At 38.9% G+C, this 22795-nt stretch overlaps 1 long non-coding RNA gene across 6 annotated transcripts in view; it reads left to right on the top strand.

The window, feature by feature from the left end:
* Nucleotides 1-22795, top strand: part of LOC140602638 (uncharacterized) — a 67089-nt gene that overhangs the window by 20440 nt on the left and 23854 nt on the right. Inside the window, exons 3-4 of one of the 6 annotated variants that reach the window (XR_012005542.1) lie at nucleotides 11559-11649; nucleotides 14506-14694. The exons of 2 other annotated variants lie outside the window; for them this stretch is intronic. This is a non-coding gene — a long non-coding RNA (uncharacterized lncRNA). Of the gene's footprint in view, nucleotides 1-608; nucleotides 2316-11558; nucleotides 11650-14505; nucleotides 14695-22795 lie in introns of those variants that run through there. 3 more of the 6 variants (XR_012005543.1, XR_012005541.1, XR_012005539.1) reach the window with 3 other exon arrangements.

Here is a 22795-nt window from a genome sequence, read left to right as displayed (position 1 = left end):
GAACTCAAAGTAGCTGAAAGAGGAAGCAAAAATCCTGTGAGTGGGTTACTAAGTATTAATGGTGAGAGGAGCCATCTCTTCTTCCTTTGATTTTTTAGATTCTGAATATGGAGGAGACAGCACCATATGATGGTAATATGGTAAGACATACCATAAGACAGAATCCTATCCTTTCATGGTGTTATCTCCTAACCTGATAATCTAGTCATTCTTTAAGATTCATCCAACTTCTCCAGAGGCCAAACAGGTGTGTTAAATGCAGATGTGCTGGTATCAGCATCCTAGTATGTGTTAAGTCTTTGGTGGTGGTACTAATATCCGCAATTCCTGCAGGGACACAGTATTGCTTCTGGTTTGCTATCTTCATAGAAAGGGTTAGCCTCTCTACCACAGTGGCTCTCATAAGCATGTTTATTCTAATTATACATAAAGAACTGGGGTAATAGCCATAGGATATGTCTATGGACCAACCAGTCCCACCTTAACTTAGGCTAAAACTCCCATCTATCACCTCCCAATCATAGCCCCCACTGGGATCCACAGTGTCATTTTGGATCCCCTGTGATTAACATTAATACCTGAAATATCTATTATTCCCTTTTTTCCAGTGCATAGCCTCTCTAGCCAAAGGGTGAACATCCCTTTGGAGAAGGCCAGGAGGAAGATTTATGATGTATTCATGCAGCAATGCTGTAAGATCATTCTTCATGGGAAGGAAGCCATTCAATCAAAAGATTCTACGTTTATGAACTGGCTTAAGTTTGGAAACTGGGCAAGAAGCCATGACCCTCCATTGTGGTAACTCAAGTCAGATTTTTGGCCATCCAACATATACCAGGCTGTTCATCTCTTTTACTCCAAGGAATATCATGATCAATTAGCCACAACCAAAGGTCTCTATGGGCCAGAGCATTCTTATTACTAATAATATACCTCCTTCTCTTTAGACTAAACATGCCCACCTTGTCTTTTACGGTTAAGTGCTGCCACTTGACCTCTGCTACTTGGGATCCCATCATTTCTAGTGAAATCAGGGAGTTCATCACAATGGCAGCATCTTGCATGGTCATACCTTTTCCTACAAAGGAGAGCAACCACAAACCTCTCTACTGTATTTCTCAATGTTTAGTATTTCTCTTCTCACTAATGTATGTTTCAGTGTCTTAGTGGCAGGAGTGCTGTCCAGGCCACCCCAGGAGTTTGCCATTTGTACAAATAAATCCACTCTAACCTGCCTGTCTCCTTAAGTCTTTGGATACCCTTCTTTACTTCAGGCCAGTGAAGCTCTGGTATCTTATCCTCATTCAACAAGCCACCAGTGAACCAAAATTTTAGTCAACCAACCCATTAAGTTGTTAGAGCCACCTCCATTTACATAAATTAACACGTTAAATCTAGAATCTCTAGTAAGCAGCCCCAAATCAATGAATTCTTCCTGATATAGTTATGTTTTGCCTTCTTTGATCTGATACCCTTAGAATCTACTCCTACACATTTCCAGGTTTGTGCTAACACTGTATATATTAGCTAAACCTTGTGATAATTCATTTGATGTACTAGCTACTCTTTTCCGGGTCATATTGTATACCTGACTCCCTAGAGTAGACTGAGATTTGACCCTACTTATGATTCTACTAGCAACCATGTATGATTGTGGTATTTCTTACAGAGGATGCACACCCCCTTGCAAGGCATCTGTCCTCAATCAGGTTATTGTCAAGTTTTCAAGCAAAACAAGGCTAGTTCCCTCAGAGTCCTGCCTTTGGAGATGATGGATATGTTTATGGCATAAATTGTGGTGATGGTTTCATGGATGTATATACTTCTCTCCAAATTCATCAAGTTGTCGGGATCCCTGGGTTGCGCAGTGGTTTGGCGCCTGCCTTTGGCCCAGGGCGTGATCCTGGAGACCCGGGATCGAATCCCACATCGGGCTACCGGTGCATGGAGCCTACTTCTCCCTCTGCCTGTGTCTCTGCCTCTCTCTCTCTGTGACTATCATAAATAAATAAAAATTAAAAAAAAAATAAATCCCATTAAAAAAAAATTCATCAAGTTGTATACATTAAATATGTACTACTTTTTATATGAGTTCACTTTTTGAACTCAATGTGGCTTAAAAAAAGAAATTGTAGGGGCACCTGGGTGGCTCAGTTGGTTAAGCATCCGCCTTTAGCTCAGGAGGTCATGATCCTGGGTTCCTGAGATCAAGCCCCGTGTCAGACTCCTTGCTCAGGCGGGAAGTCTGCTTCTCTTCCCTCTGCTCTTCCCCACTTGTGCTCTCTCTTTCTCTTTCTCAAGTAAATAAATAAATAAAATCTTCTAAAATTTTTAATGAAAAAAATAATTGTATTGTCTTTAGTTTTGCCCATTCCTCTACTAGAGGAAGAAGGGGATAGCAAGAGGTTTACCACTGCTCAGGAAGTTCTCCCCTCTACTCCACCATCTAAACCAGGCAGGCAGCATAAAGCAGTCTCTCACTGTCACTAACACATGCTACCCACTCTTACCAGTTTTCTCCACCAGTGTCAGGTCACACTTTCCCAAGTCAATATGACCTTTTTTTAAATGCTGAAAATATAAGGGGACATGGAGTTTGAGAAGAGGGAACCTAATAGGTTTTAATTTCTCAGTTACCCCATGTAGGAAGAATATTGATTTTGGACTAACAGCTAAAATTTTGAGGAAGGAATATAAAATAATTTTGAGGAATATAAAATAAAAAAATGAGTGAAGATTCTCCCTCCACAGAAACTTTAAATGTTTTAAAAACTATAATTAAAACAAAAACAAAAACAAAAACTATAATTAAAACAGTGGTAAAACTCTCAGAAGAATTCCAAATAATCGGGATGCCTGGGTGGCTCAGTGGTTGAGCATCTGGCATGGGCTCAGGGTATGATCCCTGGTAGGGGGATCAAGTCCCACATCAGGCTCCCTGGAGGAGCCTGCTTCTCCCTTTGCCTATGTCTCTGCCTCTCTCTGTGTGTCTCTCATGAATAAATAAATAAATTTTTTTATTTTAAAAAATAAAATAATAAAATTTTGGGAAGAGGGTTTACAGAACAAGTAACTATTTTTTAAAGAGCTAACAACTATTAAAATTCACTGGCAGTCATTCTTAGTGATAACAGGAGCCTTTAAGTTCAAAGAAAATGGAGAAATAGTGCTATAAAAAAAAAAAACAGAAACATAATGAAGTCCTATAAATCATGGGGAGCTTCTAGGAATGATCATGTATTTACAGTAAGCTTATTCTTCTTGGTCTAAAGTCAAAGATCTGAAGAAGGAGATATAGACAAGTAATAAACTCATCAAAGAATATATCAAAAACTTTTGGAATAAAAACTACATCTAGAATCAATGAATTTAGTAAGTTCATACCTTTATTTTGGCTAATGTTACACTTCATGATTTACACATTAGAGGATGTATCTTTTGGGGGCCCCTAAGCTATGTTATTCAACTTCCCACATCTATTTATAACTAAATTATTTATTAGTTATCCTTCTTAGGTTCAAACCATAACTCTCCCATTGTTGCCCATGCAGATGCCCTTCCAACATGTTACCCATATGGTGGGTAGAGTGCTGTCCATGATGATATCAGGATTCCTTATGGAAAATATCTAGCCAGCTAATTACTTTGTAGTTATATCAAATGCAGTTAGTTGCCTTTTAGGCTACAAGTTCTTATGAGAGTAAACATTTTTTTGAGAGTAAACATTTTAAAATATAGGTTGAAGACATATTCAGATCTGGAAAAAATCACCATCTTTTTCCTCCCAGGAACAAAAACTAAGAGCAGATAAGAATCTAGACAGTTGGGATCCCTGGGTGGTGCAGCAGTTTGGCGCCTGCCTTTGGCCCAGGGCGCGATCCTGGAGACCCGGGATCGAATCCCACATCGGGCTCCCAGTGCATGGAGCCTGCTTCTCCCTCTGCCTGTGTCTCTGCCTCTCTCTCTCTGTGACTGTCATAAAAAAAAAAAAAAAAAAAAAAAAGAAGAATCTAGACAGTTACTTGTCAGTGTATAAAAACAGGCTTAGAGTCTTTCCTTTGCTGCCAGAGTGGTGCTGATTTCAGCACAAAGGCATCCTTCAGTTGAGAGGCCCTGTCACTCATCAATGATGTTCACTTTGGTTAATTAGAAATACTAAAATAACATGGGAATTATTTTGCTAGCCTAAAAGAGCATGAATAAATTATAAAAAAGCCATGAGTAAACAGAACATTCATATTAGCTTTTCATAATGGTTCCCATCTCAACTTCACAGACTTAAAATGTCTCCAAAGTTCAATGTGACACAGTCAGAATAAAGCTCAACTAGGCTCAACCACACTTTAGATATATAATGAGTTCCTGTGCCAGAGACAGCAGGCTGCAGGGGTAAGGAATCAGCTTTCTTGAAATGTATATTGGCCATATAATTATGTGTACTTAAATAGAAATAAGGGATAAATTTTTGACCAAGGATGCAATGTAACATTGGGATAAAATATTTTACTATGATGACTAATTTCAGAGGCTTCACTGGAAATAGTGGTGAAGAACGAAAGGTAGTAACTACCCTTCTCTTGGGTCTCAGAAAGATACAGAGTAGTGGTTCTTGCCAGAATGAATGATATCACAAAGGAGAGAAGATAAGTCCCCTGACATGTTGTTTATCTCCTCCTTCAAGAAGGACAACCACAATCCTAGTCAGGGCTACTCCTAGGGAATTTAGAGCTTAGAAAAAGTTTTGTATAGGACCTCTATAGGTATAAACAATTTACTTCATCAAAAACCAGCATGTCAGTGCCATTCTGGTGACCCAATTTCACGCAATCCCATAAAAGAATACCTTGATGGGGGCACCTGGGTGGCCCAGTCAGTTAAGTGTCTGACTTTGGCTCAGGTCACAATCTCAGGATCCTGGGACCAAGACCCTGAGAGCATTGGGTTCCACGCTCAGCAAGAAATCTCCTTGTCCCTCTGCCCCTTCTCACTCATGCTCTCTCTCAAATAAATAAATAAAATCTTTTAAAAAAATACCTTGATTCCTAGAGAGTATTCAATCTCTAGACCACCTTCCTGAAACTGGGACTTAACCATGGGACCCTATAACACCCCCATAGTATGAATCCCATAGTTACTCAGAATATCTGATCAACTCCATGAATGATGTAGAAATAATTAGAAAATGAGATTTAGAATAATTTTATTTCAATAGCATCAAAAAACATCAAATATTTAAGTATAAGTATGAAAAGCTACAAAACCAAGAAAAAATTAAAGAAAACCTAAATGAACAGAGAGATATATCATGTTTGTGGACCAAAAGACTCAATATTATTAAGATGCCAATTCTCTCCAAATTGGTTCAATTAGTTTATACAAGTGTATCTTTTGTTGTTATTGTTGTTTTAAGAAATTTACAACTAGTTTCATAAATGTATGTGGAAATGCAAAGGACTTAGAAGGAACCAAACAATCCTGGAAAAGGAAACAAGCTGGAGGAGTTATACTACCTGACTTCAATATCTACTATAAAACTTTAATATTAAGACAGTGTGATGCTGACATATAGACATATATGGATATATGTGGAAAGACATATAAATCAATGGTACTGAATAGTGAACTCATACATAGACTCGCATGTATATGGTGAGTCAAAGGCACCAAACCAATCCATTAGGAAAAGGAAATCCCTTCAATAAATAGTGCTTAAACAGATGATTATCCATTTAAAGAAAATGAATCTCAACTCCTACCTCATACAACACACAAATATTAATTCACATCAGACCTAGATGTAAAACCTAAAACTATAAAACTTTTAGAAAAAATAGGAGACATGGGAGCAGGCAAATTTTCTTAGACATGACACAGAAAGCAGTAATCAGAAAAGAAAACAAGTAATAAGTTAGACTTCATCAAAACATAAAACTTCTGTTCATCAAAAAATATTAAGAAAATCATAGGCAAGCCACATATGAAAGAATATATACTTAAAACATATATCTGGGATCCCTGGGTGGCGCAGTGGTTTGGCGCCTGCCTTTGGCCCAGGGCGCGATCCTGGTAGACCCGGGATCGAATCCCACATCGGGCCCCCCAGTGCATGGAGCCTGCTTCTCCCTCTGCCTGTGTCTCTGCGCCTCTCTCTCTCTGTGACTATCATAAATAAATAAAAATTTAAAAAAATTTAAAAATAAATAAATAAATAAAACATATATCTGACAAAGGATTTATATTCAAAATATATAAAGGATTCCTAAAGTTAATAAATAGGCAAAATCTTTGACACAGATCATTCAGAAAGGAAGATATATAAAAGGCCAATATGCACATGAAAAAGTATTCAACATCATTACTCACCAAGAAAATGCTAATTTAAACCACCATGAAATACCACTAACACCCACTACAATGGCTAAAAAAATTTTAAAACTAGCATCACCAAATATTGAAAAGGATGTGCAGCAAACAACTCTCAGACATTGTTGGTCGGAATTAAAAATGGAAAACTTTGGGAAAAGGCTAGGCAATTTTTTTTTAAAGATTTATTTATTTATGATAGACATAGAGAGAGAGGCAGAGACAGGCTCCAAGCGGGGACCCCGACGTGGGACTCGATCCCGGGACTGCAGGATCACGCCCTGGGCCAAAGGCAGGCGCTAAACCGCTGAGCCACCCAAGGATCCTTAAGGCTAGGCAATTTTAAACATAAATGTATTCTTTATTTAGAAGTTTCACTCCTAAGTATTTAGCCAGAAGAACTAAAAATACATAGCCACAAAAAGACCGTAGGGGAATGAATGTTCATAGCAGCTTTATTTATAATAGCATCAAACAGCAAACAACCCAAACGTCCTTCAGCTATTGAATGGATAAACAAATTACAGCATATTTCTATAATTACTCAGAAATATGAAGAAATGGGCACCTGGATAACTCAGTTAAGCATCTGACTCTCAATTTTGACTCAGGTCCTGATCTCAAGGTCATAGGATCAAGCCCCATACTGGGGTCTGTACTCAGCACAGAGTCTGCTTGTCCCTCTCCCTCCGCTCCTCCCCCGGCTCACTCTCTCTCTCTTCCTCTCCTTCTCTCTTGAATGAATGAATTAATTAATTAATTAATATTTTTTAAAAAGAAAGAAATATGAAGAAACAAACTCCTGATACGTATACCAACATGGGTAAACTTTATGAACATAATGCTAAGTACAAGAAGCTATACACAAAAGAGTATGATTCCATTTGTAAGAAGTTCTAAAGTAGGTGGGGCACCTGGGTGGCTCAGTTGGTTAAAAGTTCAACTCTTGATCTAGACTCAGGTCATGACCTCAGGGTTGTGAGATCATGCCCCACATCGGGCTCCATGCTGGGCATACAGCCTGCTTAAAATTTTCTTTCCCTTTCCCTCTGCCCCTCCCCGCAATTGCTCTCTCAACCATGCATGCTCTCCCTCTCCCTCTCTCTCTCTCAAGAATAAATAAATAAATATTTTAAATTTTTTTTTAAAGTTTAAAACTTATCTGAGCCCACCACATTTCCTAGTAAGACCCTGGTGGTCAAAGAGCTCATTTTCCCCATTACCTAAAGACTATTTTAAACCTCCTCTTCTACTCTTCTCCAACCTTCCACCTTCCCTATCTCCTATTACAAAAAATTCTTCCTATCACTAAACTTATAGGTCTGCTAGTATCCACATCCACACTTTTATCCTCCCTCCTAATCCAAAGAAAGAAGTGGCATTTCTTCTCTCCAATGTCAGTTCTTCTACCTGAGCCCTAAATTCCTGCCCCCAATCCCCACCATCCCACTTTCTCAAAAATCTTATGCCTTTATCACTTTCTTCTCTATCTTCACTGCTGGCTCCTTTCCATCAACTTTCAACCACACTCAAGTCTCTTCTATCCTAAAAACAAAACCTTAATTACACATTTTCCCTAATTACTGCCTTATTTCCCTCCCTCTTCAGAAACAAATTTCTTGAAAGAATTATGACACTAATTGTGTCAACTTCTTCCATTTCCCTCATTCTTTGGCCACTCTAGTCTGGCTTCCACCTCTACCACTTCATCTGAAATGGCTCTTACCGGGCAGCCTGGGTGGCTCAGTGGTTTAGTGCTATCTTTGGCCCAGGGCATGATCCTGGAGACCCGGGATCGAGTCCCATATCAGGCTCCCTGCATGGAGCCTACTTCTCTCTCTGCCTGTGTCTCTGCCCCTCTGTGTGTGTATGTGTCTCTTGAATAAATAAAATATTTTAAAAAAATGAAATGGCTCTTACTAAGATCACCAATGACCTCCATATTATTAAAACAAAAGAATAGTTTTCGGTCCTTATCTTCCTTGGGCACTAGGTAGCATTTGATATCCCCTCCCTATCAAAAACCCTCTCAAAGTTTGTGACTCCATATCCCTGGCCTCAGTTTCATTTGCTAACCTCTTCTCTTCTACCAGAACCTTATATGCTGGAGTTTCTTCCTAGGTCAGTGTCATAGGCCTCTCTCAACACATTATTCCTCTCCTGGGTGATCTCATTTGCTCCCATCTATATGCTAAGGGCTCCCAAATGGATTTTTCCAGCCTAAATTTTGCTTCATACTCCAGAACAATATATTTAACTCTCTATAGTGCTTTCAGATGTTGTAGGGGCATCTCAAACTCTGCATGTCCAAGTTGAAATCCCACACCTGCTTCCCACAGGACTCCCTGTATCAGTGTCTGACACGACTTTCCACACAATAGCTCAAGCTAAAAATCTAGACATTCTTGACTTTTACATTTCCCTTACCACCTATATCCAATAAACCACCAAATTTTGGAAATTCTACTTTTAAATATCTTTCAAATCTTCATTGTCTCTGGTTCATCCTAATCTAAGACACTATTCCCTCTTCTTAGACTCCAGTTATAGCATGCCTACTGATCTTCTTGTCTTCAATCTCATAGGCCTCCAGCCTTTTTAACATACAACAGCCAGAGTGGTCTTTCTAAATTTTACATTTGATCACTTTCCCCACCTCTCCCCAATATGCTTAAAAATGTGCAGTGACTTCCAACTGCCCTAATGATAAAGTAAAAAATATTTAGTGTGGCCTATTAAGTCCTGTGTGTTGTGGCTTTGCTTACCTCTACAGCCTGGTTTTATGCCTTTCCCTTCAGTTTCTTTCTTCCAACAATACCAAGACAAGTATAGCAGTTGAATCCTCTGGGAAGGAATGCTGAGATAGAGTTAGAAAGGCAAAAGGCTTATTGAGAGTAAGACCTATTAAAGGAAAAGGGAAGAGAAGCAAGCAGGATTGGACAAGAGAGGCAATGAGAATTACAATACAAATCTGTCAAAGTCTTTGCCAGTCCAATGGGAGGCTCTGAAGAAAAGACTGCACCTTATAGGATTTCTACATGGGCAGAAAAGCCAGTCTCTTAAACCACAATCTTAGTCACTGGCTGAAGCCATGGGAAAAGAGTGTAACCTCCTCTCAAAAGCTGAGGTGGAACTGAAGGAGTTAACAGCTAGCTGTCAGTCTGCCTTACTCTTAATAGTCCTTTTTTTGAGAAGGAGCAGTCATTTCATTGCTGCCCCCATATTCACAAGATGGCATATAACAAAAGCTCTTTCTGCAGCCTAGGGTTTGGGGGAACACTTCCTAAAGAAGTAACATTTGAATATGTATTTGATAAATATTTGACAAGTGAATAAATGACAAATAAAATATGGAAGCAGGGCCATGTAATAAGGATACCTAAAACTACCTTGTCAACTATAAATAAAATGTTCTATATTATAAACAGCGACTTTCAATTTTTTTTACCATATCCCATTCTAAGAAATACATTTTACATTATGACCTGGCACACGCACACACCACACGTACACACTATACACTATAAACACGACTATAAAACAACAGATTGACATACCTATACTTAGCCTTACTGCGTGTGAAGCATTCTGGTATTTTCTTTTTTTTAAAGATTTATTTATTTATGATAGACATAGAGAGAGAGAGAGAGGGGCAGAGACACAGGAGGAGGGAGAAGCAGGCTCCATGCCAGGAGCCCAATGCAGGACTTGATCCCAGGACTCCAGGATCACGCCCTGGGCCAAAGGCAGGTGCCAAACCGCTAAGCCACCCAGGGATCCCCGCATACTGGTATTTTCTATTCTATTTTATCCATTTTCAGAAAATACATTGTTTTAGTGACTCAATAAAGAGTCTTGTACAGTTTAAAAAACAATGAGTAAAGTGATTTTTTTCACTACTCCTTGATCCACTGTCTCTAGCTATGATTTGGCCTTGCTAAATTAGCAACAAGCACCTAGTTCCCTGAACTTAAATCTCAAGTCTGTACAGCTGTTTCCTCAGAAGGCCCTTCTCCCTTTCTTTACTTGAGTAATTCTCATTTATTCTGTCCTATCCTGTGGCCTGGGAACCTTTCCCTCTCCTGAGCTAAAACAGCATAGTGTTCTTATCACTGTTACTTTGTATAGAAATTGTCTGTTTGCCTATCCATACCCTTCAGCAGACTTAGTAATTAGAAGTCAAGATTGGATAAAATGAGCACTCAAAAAATGCTTTTCAAATACCTGAATAAAATCAAAGTGCTGTTATATGTTATTTTGAGAAGGGAAATTGGGTGCAGGTGGGGCCACGGGGAAGCTTGAGATAAATGATAAAATTTATGTTGTTAAAAACATGAGGGCAGCCCGGGTGGCTCAGCGATTTAGAGTTGCCTTCAGCCCAGGACCTGATCCTGGAGACCTGGGATCCAGTCCCACGGTCGGGCTCCCTGCATGGAGCCTGCTTCTCCCTCTGCCTCTCTTTCTCTGTGTGTGGGTGTCTCTCGTGAATAAATAAAGTCTTAAAAAAAAAAAAAAAAAAGAAAGAAACTTCTTTAAACAAACCAAGAGAAACCTCACATTTTCAGATACCTACAAATTCTATGACTCACTAAAACTATTCACTATATTCGTCAGGTTTTAGTTCAAGTAGATGCAGGTTTTTGCTCTGTGGTTTTTATACAGAAGCTAAATATTTAAGTATTTTAAACATAAATATTTATAGAGATATTGATTCAGTGAGAAGTGATAAAGGCTTTGGTGCTGGAATCAAACTGATTGAATCAGACATAACCTCAAAGTGCCCAGTATGATGGCCATAAATAAGATGAACACATAGCCCTTAGAGAGGGTAGAGTGGCTCTGCTCCTCAGTACACCCAAAAGGCACCTTGGCTAATGTCCACATACAAACTGAGGAATTGAAATTACTACAAAGTCTTGTCTTTTCTTCACTCATAGTTACTCTGTTAGTTGAATATATTTATACTGTATTTTGGGGACAGTATTAACAAAATCCAATAAAATTTTTAGGCTTTTATTTAAATTCTAGTTAGTTAATATACTCCAATAATGTTTTAAAGATGTTTGTGTTGCCTTTATAAACTGTTTAGTCTTTGTGAAGACTTTAAGTATTTTTGTCATTTCTTAGTTCCCTTCACTTTAAGCATTCCCACTTAAAGAAGCTCTTGACACTTTCATTCCTCTCTCTGTCTCTAGAGTCTTTCTTCTGTCTTGTATTGCCCTTCTTTCTTGAGTAATCAGAAACCAAAAGGATCTTTGAAATGCAGCTCTTCAACAGTTGAAGGAGGTAAGGGATTACCTTTCATCATACTTTATAAAGGAGGATGCTACAGAGTGAGGCTCAGCCCTTGACTCCTGAGAGGTAGAGTTGGTGTTCAGCAGAGTTGGCAGCAATGCAGGGATCTGAGAGGAAAATGAAGAAATATGGTTCCTTATGAAATGTCTATTGTGCCGTCTCATTCTATTCTCTAGTGTACCAACACTAGGTAAAATCAATCAACCCAGATTTAATTTTTATAGTCTCCAGTTTTTTCTATTAAGATTTGAAAAGTGCTACATAGTAGATGACCAGTAAGCTGTATATTTACCATATGCACTTGTGAAATGGCCTTGCTTCCATTCTGAAAGCATGTGGTCTAACACTGAGCCCTCTACTTGTTCATGCCTAATGTAGAAGAGAATTAAGAGAATTGTCATAATATTTACAATGAATGCTATCTTGTAAATATACATTTACAACACTATGCCTATTGAGACCTTTTATATTTTGAGGGTTTTTTTTTAAACCAACATCCAGAAAACCTTATCAGTTATGAGTTATATGAAAAATATTAGTAGAAATTTTAAAAAAGAAAAATTACCTCAATCCCACCATGGCAACAAATCAAAACTCTTTTTTTTTTTTAAGATTTTATTTATTTATTCATGAGAGACACAGAGAGAGAGAGAGGCAGAGACTCAGGCAGAGGGAGAAGCAGGCTCCATGCAGGGAGCCCGGCATGGGACTCAATCCTGGGTCTCCAGGATCACGCCCTGGGCTAAAGGTGGCGCTAAACTAGTGAGCTACCAGGGCTGCCCCAAAAACTCTATTTCCATGTTTCCTGTCCGAAATACCTATTAGATATTTCTCTTGCAAATGACTAAATGATAAAGGAATTGCTGAAAAGTATTACTTCAGATGAGTCTTGACCCAGTAGCTCAAACTAAATCACCAAGGAAGTACCAGGTTTCCTTCATCTACTCTATTCTACCTACTGCTATGTTGCTTTATCCTCAGGTGCAACATGGTAACTTTAGGGAGTTCCAGTCCCTCCCAGAATGATAGCAAAACAGCTGCAGAAGTTCTAGATCCCACATCCTGATACCTCATCAAGCCCTAGCAAATAGGCTCTCTTTCGGTTACCTGCCCATCCATAAACCAACCACTATGGCCAGGGAGATGAAGTTCAGATTGACCTGAATTATCAGGACCCACCTACATGGCTGAGAACTGGTGAGAAGTAGTTTCCTTAAAAACAAAATGTAGGGGACGCCTGGGTGGCTCAGCATTTGGGCGTCTGCCTTGGGCTTCGGGAGTGATCCCAGGGTCCAGGATCAAGTCTCATATGGGGCTTCCTGTGGGGAGCCTGCTTCTCCCTCTGCCTGTGTCTCTGCTTCTCTCTGTGTGTCTCTCATGAGTAAATAAATAAAATATTTTTTTTAAAAAATGTAGGAGGGGTGCCTGGGTGGTGCAGTTGGTTAAGTGTTCAACTCTTTGTTTTGCTCGGGTCCTGATTTCAGGATTCTGAGATAGAGCCCCATGTGAGGCTCTACACTCAGTGTGGAGTTGACTTGAGACTCTCCCCACCCCACCCCCGCATGCAATCCTGCACAGTCTCTCAAGTAAATATATAAATCTTAAAAAAAAAAAAAAAAAAAAAAAGATGCTCTAGAACAACTGGGTGGCTCAGTTGGTTGATCCTCTGCCTTTAGCTCAGGTCATGATCTCATGGTCCTGGGATTGAGCCCACTGTTGGGCTCCCTGCTCAGCGAGGAGCCTGCTTCTCCCTCTGCCCCTTCGCTTCCCCTGCTAGTGCTCGCTCTCTCTCTCAAATAAAGAAAATCTAAAAAAAAATTTCTTTTTAAATATGTGCTCTTAGGAAAAATAAAGAAAGGATGCTAAACAATATATGCCTGTTACTATGTGTAAGCTTAATTTGTTTTATCATTATAATCATGGCCTGGATGTGATTTTATATTCTGCTTTTTAAATGTAATCTTCTATAGGATTATATTTCAATGTGTTGGCTAATAGTAAGCATACTTTCAATGCTGTTAGATTGATGCCATTTCTAGTGACTCTGTCATCATTTAAACTTGAATGTAAAAAGCTTGTGACAAGTCATTCAAATCATATAAGGCTATAAAATTAATCATCCACGGGAGCTGTTGTATCAATGATCAATGATCATGATCCACACAATGATCAAAACACATCTTTGGTATACAACTCAACATCAAAAATGGGCAGAAGGGGATGCCTGGGTGGCTCAGTGGTTGAGCACCTGCCTTTGGCTCAAGTCATGATCCCAGTGTCCTGTCAAGTCCTGAGTCCCTCATCAGACTCCCTCCAGGGAGTCTGATTTTCCCTCTGCCTATGTCTCTGCCACTCTCTCTCTCTGTCTCTTATGAATAAATAAAATCTTTTTAAAAATGGGCAGAAGACATGAACAGACTTTTCTCCAAAGACATACAGATGACCAACAGACACATGAAAAGATGCTCAATATCATTCACCATCAGGGAAATGCAAATCCAGACCACTATGAGGGGGTGCCTGGCTGGCTCAGTCAGAAGAACATCTGACACTTGATCTTAGGGTTGTGAGTTCAACCCCCAGGTTGGGTGTAGAGATTGTTTAAAAGTAAAATCTTAAAAAAAAAAAAAAAAACACCATGAGCTATTATTTTAAACCTGTCAGAATAGCTAAAAATCAAAAACACAAGAAACGGATGCCTGGCTGGCTTAGTCAGTAGAGCATACAACTCTTGATCTCAGGCTCATGAGTTCAAGCTGCATGTTGGGGATAGAGTTTACTGTTAAACAATTTTTTAAAGATTTATTTATTTATTTATTTATTTATCTATTTATTTATTTATGATAGACATAGAAAGAGAGAGGCAGAGACACAGGAGGAGGGAAAAGCAGGCTCCATGCCGGGAGCCCGACGTGGGACTCAATCCAGGGTCTCCAGGATCAGGCCCTGGGCTGCAGGCGGCACTAAACCACTGCGCCACCGGGGCTGCCCCAGACTCTTAATTTAGAGAACAAACTGATGGTTACCAGAAGAGAGGTAGGTGGGGAAGATGGGTGAAATAGGTGAAGGAGATTAAGAGTACACTTATCATGATGAGCACTGAGTAATGTATAGAAATGTTGAATCACTATATTGTACACCTGAAACTAATATAACACTACGTGTTAAATATACTGGAATAAAAATAAATAAATAAAAAACAGTATCGCTAAGGCTGAATAAAAGAAAAACCACACCTTATGTGGTCAAGAGTTTAAGGCCAAGACTTTAAGTGAATATTTATTCATTGATTTATTTGCTTATTCAACAGATATTCAACAAGTGTTCATGTGTGCCAATGTGTCATAGCAGTGGAGAATAAAAACATTAATCACACTTGGTCCCTGACCTCAAGGAATGTATGGTTTTTATCAGCCTTTTCCCCAAACCTCATTTGGGGTTTTGTAATCATGTTTTCTATATAATTGACTTTGATGTAGCAAAATTCAGTAACAACCTCAACTTTATATCTCTGATAAGTTTTTTCCCTGGGACAATCTGGACATTATTTCAGTCTTCAGACTGTTAAGTCACAGGACTATAGTGTCTGACTATAAAATAAATCCTTGCATATCTGTTTATGTGCTTTCAGAACTTATTATCAGCATATAATAATTCCTAGAGATATAAAGGAAAATTTGACTAAATAGATACACTTACCATATTCCTGGATGTCAATCCTTGAATTAATGTATTTTTAAGTGCAGTTCTAATTGTCATCAAATTAATTTTTTAATTATAACATAATATCATAATAAAAGATGAGTGAAGATTCTCCCTCCACAGAAACTTAAAATGCTTTAAAAACTATAATTAAAACAGTGGTAAAACTCTCAAAAGAATTTCAAATAACAGGGACGCCTGGGTGGCTCAGCGGTTTAGCGCCTGCCTTCGGCCCAGGGCATGATCCCGGGGTCCCAGGATGGAGTCCCACATTGGGCTCCCTGCATGGACCCTGCTTCTCCCTCTGGCTCTCTCTCTCTTTCTCTCTCTCTCTCTCTGTGACTCTTATGAAGAAATAAATAATATCTTAAAAAATAATAATTCCAAATAACATGTAGAGATTGCATAAGTAGGATGTGTAGCTTAATTTCTGCCCTCTTCCCTCCAAGGCTAAGCTATACTTACTCTCTATGAAAGGATGGGTGGGGGGAAAGGTAGGGCAGGGAAAAGAAAAAATAGTAACTTTACAGTGAAAAGACTTGGCAGATTTGACCTTAACCAAGTGACGAAAGTTAACATCATCAGTGATGTCATTGATTATTATTTACCCCCCATGGGATATGCAGAGAAGGGCATTTGACCTCTGTGATATTCTTTCCAATAGCTCATAAGCCCAGTATAATCATGAGAAAAATAGACAAACTCAGATTCGGGGATATTTTATCTAATACTTAGCCAGTATATCAAGACTATCAAAGTCATGAGAAACAAGGAAAGACTAAGAAACTACCATAGACCAGAGAAACTAATAGAAGTAATAGCAACTAAATGTCCTGGATTAAAACAGAAAGAGGACATTAATGGGAAAATGAGTGAAACACAAAGTCTTGCATTTGGCTAATTATAATGTACCAATGTTAGTTTCTTAGTCTTGACAAATGTCCCATGGGTTGTTTTTGGTTTTTTTTTTAAGATTTTATTTATTTATTCATGAGAGACAGAGAGGGGGTGAGGGGCAGAGACACAGGCAGAGGGAGAAGCAGGCTCTATCCAGGGAGCCCAATGTGGGACTCGATTCCAGGTCTCCAGGATCAGGCCCTGGACTGAAGGCGGCGCTAAACTGCTGAGCCACCCGGGCTGCCCTGTACCACAGTTATTAATGTAAAATGTTAACAGTGGGGGAAACTGAGTGAGGAGTATACCAGAGCTATCTGTATTCTCTTTGTAACTTTTCTGTAAATCTAAAATTACTCTAAAATAAAAATTAATTAAAAAAATAGCATAATGTTGGCATATTCACATGTAGATAGAGCAATAAGATTGAAAATATTACCTAGAAATAGACAGTATATAAGAAAAAAACAGTGTTATAAATTATGGGTAATATATATATTATTCAACAAATAAGGTTAGACTACAGATGTTTAGGAATCTGAAATGAAATCTAACCTGATCCTTATTTCTATGTATTCATCTATGAATAATCTATAAATATTTATTGAGCACCACCTACATGCCAGGCTTTTTTTTTTTTTTAAGATTTATTTATTTATTTATTTATTTATTTATTTATTTATTTATTCATGATAGATCTAGAGAGAGGCAGAGACACAGAAGGAGGGAGAAGCAGGCTCCATGCCGGGAGCCCGACGCGGGACTCGATCCCGGGACTCCAGGACCGCGCCCTGGGCCAAAGGCCGGTGCCAAATCGCTGAGCCACCCAGGGATCCCCAATGCCAGGCTTTATGTTAGGTATTAACACTGCCCCTGCTCTCAAGGTGCTTACAACTTAGCAGGAAATGAGACATGAATAAGTAATTAGAAATGTAATTTTTGTAAAGAGAAAGTTCTGAGTGCTCAAAAACGGTTCCTAATTTAGTTAACAAGGCATCAAGGAAGTCTTAGACTCAGGAAGTGACATTTAGGCTAACATCTAAAGACCTGCAGAAATTAGTCAGGCAGCAAGGGGATGAAGAGTATTCTAGGAAAAGAGTACAACCCAAGTTAAGACCTGAGATGTATGAGATGACCTAAGGAGAATGATTTGTGTGACAAGAAAAGACAAGAGCTGAGGAAATAGTCCTAAGGTACCTTGACATTAAAGAATGAATGGTGGAGGAAGAGCCAGGCTTAAGACAGAGAAGAAGCAGAGATGTACAGGGAACTCCAAAAGACAATGGCAATATTAAAGCTAAGAACAGAAATTGTTAAATGCTGCTAAAGGTTATAATGTCCCTTGGATTTAGCAACATGAGATTACTGGTAATCTTAATAAGAGCATTGGAATAATAGGAACAAAAGCCAAATTAAGTGGTTTGAAAAGGGCAAGGGATAGGACTTCTGGTTTGAAGATGGCAAAATGATCAGTTACAGCAGTCTCTTAAAAATACAGTCCTTGGGATCCCTGGGTGGCGCAGCGGTTTGGCACCTGCCTTTGGCCCAGGGCGCGATCCTGGAGACCCGGGATCGAATCCCACGTCACGCTCCCGGAGCATGGAGCCTGCTTCTCCCTCTGCCTGTGTCTCTGCCTCTCTCTCTCTCTCTCTCTCTCTCTCTCTCTCTCTCTCTCTGTGACTATCATAAATAAATTTTTAAAAAAATTTAAAAAAATACAGTCCTTTCACCAGACTGAAAAAATGCATTGGGAAGGGAGCACTAGCAGCCTTTAAAAGGTTCTGTATTGCCATTCTCTGCAAGACAGTGGGAAATGCTGTCATTGAAATGGGCTCCCTGAATTCAATGTGTGATAAGAGTGATGGAGGCCAAGTGGAGCACTTAACTGTTAGAGATAAGGAAGGCATTGCTCTCTCTTGTTCTACTGTGCAAGGGGGGTGGGGGGCGATCCGTGCACATGTGCAAAGATAACCAGAGCAGGGCCCTTTTACTTAGCAGAAACAATATACCTTCATTATCTTGTCTCAAGTCTGTGTCAACTCTCCAATTCTCTGTCATACTCTAGACTGTATAGAAACTTTGATTATATCATCTTTTCATATTATGTAACCAACTTCCATAGATATTTGATTCACTACCTTGATAACATCTTGCTCACTATACCTAATGAACAGGAAATTGCTTAGCAAATACCTTGGAAGCCTTTGTAAGACACATGGGCAGAAAATAAACATTATAAAAATTAAGGAGACTGTTACATGATGAATTTTCCAGGGGTCTAGTAGTCTGAGGCATGTAAAGATATATTCTCCAAGATGAAATGGAGAGTAGCAGAGGAGATACTATTATTCTCTGAAGTCAATTACAGTCAGATACGTGGGAAGGCATGAAAGCCATAGTAGTTTCCCAGAAAGCTCTTGAACACCACCTGCTTCTGCTTCACTTCTGTGGACTAAGACAATTGGCTCTCAGGTTCTTGATAATTATGGCACCTTCTCAGCAAGCTCTAGAGAATTTCTTGGTAGCATCTAATCTGTGATTGTAATTTCTCCAACCTTTACTCTCCTGCTTTCCAATAGTTGTATAAGCCCCTAATTCATATATTAAACCTTTTATACCTAGAAAACATAAGATGGTTCATTTTCTTTTTATATATATATATATATATATATTTTTTTTTTTATGATAGTCACACACACAGAGAGAGAGAGAGAGAGAGAGGCAGAGACACAGGCAGAGGGAGAAGCAGGCTCCATGCACCGGGAGCCCGACATGGGATTCGATCCCGGGTCTCCAGGATCTCGCCCTGGGCCAAAGGCAGGCACCAAACCGCTGCGCCACCCAGGGATCCCAATGGTTCATTTTCTGTTCAGCCCCTATTTACACAGGAATCTAAATTTCTAAGTGGTTATATAAATTTACTATGCTATTGACTATTTTAGTTTCTTCTTTTATGAATTAGCTATTCTTATTATTTGTCCATTATTCTATGGTTGGTGTGATGGTAAGTTTTATATGTCAACTTGACTAGGCTATAGTACCCAGTTTTTTAATCAAACACTAATCTAGGTATTGCTCTGAAGATTTGTAGATGTGGTTGACATCAATAATCAGTTGATGTTAAGTAGATTACTCCCATTAATGTAAGTGGGTGTCATCTAATCAGTTGAAAGCCTTTAAAAGCAAAATCTGAGGCTTCCTTGAGAAGAAATTCTGTCTCAAGAGTGCAAAACTGCAGCATCAACTCCTGCCTAAGTTCCCAACCTGCCTCTCTCTCTCTCTCCCCTCTCTCATATCTCCCATATTTGTTCTATATTTCTGGAGAACCCTAAGATTGAGGCGGATTAATACAAATTTTAGTATTAGGAAGTAGAGTGCTGCTGTAACAAATACCTAAAATTATAGAAGTAGCTTTGGAATTGGGTAATGGGTAGAAGCTAGAAAAATTTTGAGGCACATGATAGAAAAAGCCTAGATTTCCTTGAAGAGATCGTTTTGGAAATATGGAGACTAAGGTGCTCCTGATGAGATCTCAGAGGAAATGAGAAACCTATTACTGGACACTGGAAGAAAAGCAATCCTTGTTATACAATGGCAAAGAACTTGACTGAATTGTGTTTTACTGTTGGGTGCAAAGTAGAAATTGTAAGCAATGAACTTAGATATTTAGTTCAAACAATTTCCAAGAAAAGTATGGAAAGTGTGAAAGTGTGGCTTCATTTCTCCTTATTGCTTATAGTATAATGTGAGAGGAAATAGATAAATTGAGGAAGGAAATATTAAACAAAAAGGAACCAGCACTTGATGATTTAGAGATTTCTCAGCCTATCCAGATAGTGTGCTCTGGAAACAGAACCAAGAGTGTAGCTAGATAAACTTTTGCTGAGGAGGTTAAATTTGTGACTTATGGTTCTAATCAACCATCTCAGCAGAATCCAGGAATAGAAATGGGTTCTTCCATGGGCGCCTGGGTGGCTCAGCAGTTGAGCACCTATCTTCAGCCCAGGTCGTGATCCCGGGGTCCTGGGATCGAGTCTCACATCGGGTTCCCTGCGTGGAGCCTGCTTCTCCCTCTGCCTCTCTCTCTCTGTGTGTGTCTCTCATGAATGAATAAATAAAATCTTAAAAAAAAAAAAAAGAAATGGGTCCAAGGATCTTTGGAGAACTCTCTTATGTAATGGTGTGTATCCCCTTGATGTATATGGAAGATCAACATATTTTTTTGAGAATAGTATATCAGTAGAAACACTACCAGTTTGGATAAAGGGGCCAGAGATACAACTAAATGAGGAAGGCTGTCAGACTTCAAAGATTCCACTTTGAAGGAAATGGCAGGAAATGAGCTGTACTTAACTACAAATATGTGCTATGCTTCAAGTAAAAGGAAGAATGATTCCGGCAGTACTGTAGACACAGAGGCAGAGAACAAAGAGATAGATCCAGATGCACCCGCTAAAGAGGCCTCCTCCAGCCCAAAGGAAGGATCAAGCCACAAAGAATGATTCTCAGGTCTTGAAACTAAATGGAATTTTCCTGTTAAGTTTTGAACTTGCTTGAGACAAGTTTCTCTTATTCCTTCCATTTTCTCCCTTCAGACTGGAAGTATCCATCTTATGTCTGTCTCACCATTGTATTTTGGAATCAGACAACTTGTTTTCTAGGTTCAGAGGTCATAGATGGAGAAGAATTTTGGTTCAGGGTACACCATACCCAGAGTCTCACTAATACCTGATTTAGATTATTTATATTATGAGATTTGAGGTTTAGTGTTGATACCAGAGTAAATTAAGACTTTGGGGGATGCAGAGTCCCAGGATTGAGTCCCACGTCAGGCTCCCTGCATGGAGCCTACTTCTCCCTCTGCCTGTGTCTCTGCCTCTCTCTGTGTGTGTCTCTCATGAAGACATTAATTAATTAATTAATTAATTAATTAATTAATTAAATTAGACTTTGGGGGATGTTAGGATGGGATAAGTGTTTTTTTGCATATGGCACAGATGTGAATTTGGAGGATCAGATGGCAGACTGTAGGGGGTTGAATAGTGTTTCACCAGAACGTCAAAATAGACCTTACTTAGAAGTACAGTCTTTGGGCAGCCCGGGTGACTCAGCGGTTTAGCTCCACCTTCAGCCCAGGGCCTGATCCTGGAGACCTGGGATTGAGTCCCATATCAGGCTCCCTACGTGGAGCCTGCTTCTCCCTCAGAAGAAGACAGACATAGAGCCTGTGTCTATGCTGCTCTCTCTTTCTCTGTATCTCTCATGAATAAATAAATAAAATCTTATATAAAAAAAAAGTACAGTCTTTGCAGATGTAATCAAGTTAAGATGAAGTCATACTAGATTAGAGTGGGCCTCCAATACAATGACTGGTGGCCTAAGAAGCCCATGTGAAGATACAGATGGAGACACAGGGAATTAAGGCCAGGTAAAGACAGAGGCAGAAACTGGAGTGATGCAGCTACAAGCCAAGAAATGTCAAGGATTGATAGCCACCACCAGAGGCTAGGAGAGAGACATTGAATGATTCTTCCTTAGAGCCAATCAGCCTTGTGAAACCTTGACTTTGAACTTCTAGTCTCCAGGACTGTGAGAAAATAAATTTCTGTTTTTTAAGTTATTCTGTTTGTGGTAATCTGTTACAGTAGGCCCAGGAAACTAACACAGTCAGCATTTTGATGCTGATTAGTACTTCATTATATTCTAAATGTGTATCTTTTGTTGGACATTTGGGTCATAAGCAATTTCTTCCAATCTGCCACTTAGCTTTTCACTTTGTCTATAAAGCCCCTGATGTACATCATTTTTAACACAAAAAGAATAAACACTTTTCTTCATGTTTTGTGCTTTTCATGTCCTGTTTAAGAAATCCTTCATATTTGGGGCACCTGGGTGGCTCAGTCAATTAAACGTCCAACTCAGTCAGTTAAATGTCCAACATTTCAGCTCAGGTCATGATCTCAGGGTAATGAGATCCCTCTGTCCCTCCCCCTGCTCTATCTCTCTCTCAAATAAATAAATCTCTTTAAAAATATATAAAAACTAAGAAATCCTTCATACCCTGAGATGATGAAGATATTTTCCCATATTTTCTTCTAAAAGTTTTTATGAATGGTATTAGATGGTAATTTTTTTCAATCAAATGCTCCAGCACCACTTAATAACCTATTCCTTGGCAAGCAAGTTCATCTTCATCATTTATCACATTCCATATTCGCAAGAGTCTATTTTTGGTCTCTTTCTTCTGTTCCACAGATCTATTTGTCTATCTTTGCACTTATAACACATTAATTAAGTATAATTAATATACAGTATTATATTAGTTTCAGGTGTACAATATGATTCAACAACTATATACTCAGTGCTCCTCACAATCAATGTACTGTTTTGTGTTATTCAGCTATATATATGTATACTATATAGTATATGGTATATAGATGGATAAAATATATATGTGTGTGTGTGTGTGTATATATATATATATATATATATATATATATATATATATCTTCTTTATCCATTCACCTATAGATAGACACTA

The sequence above is a fragment of the Canis lupus genome, chromosome 13 (genome assembly GCF_048164855.1).
Source record: "Canis lupus baileyi chromosome 13, mCanLup2.hap1, whole genome shotgun sequence".
Lineage (NCBI taxonomy): Eukaryota > Metazoa > Chordata > Mammalia > Carnivora > Canidae > Canis > Canis lupus.
This window is presented reverse-complemented; position numbering and strand designations above follow the sequence as displayed.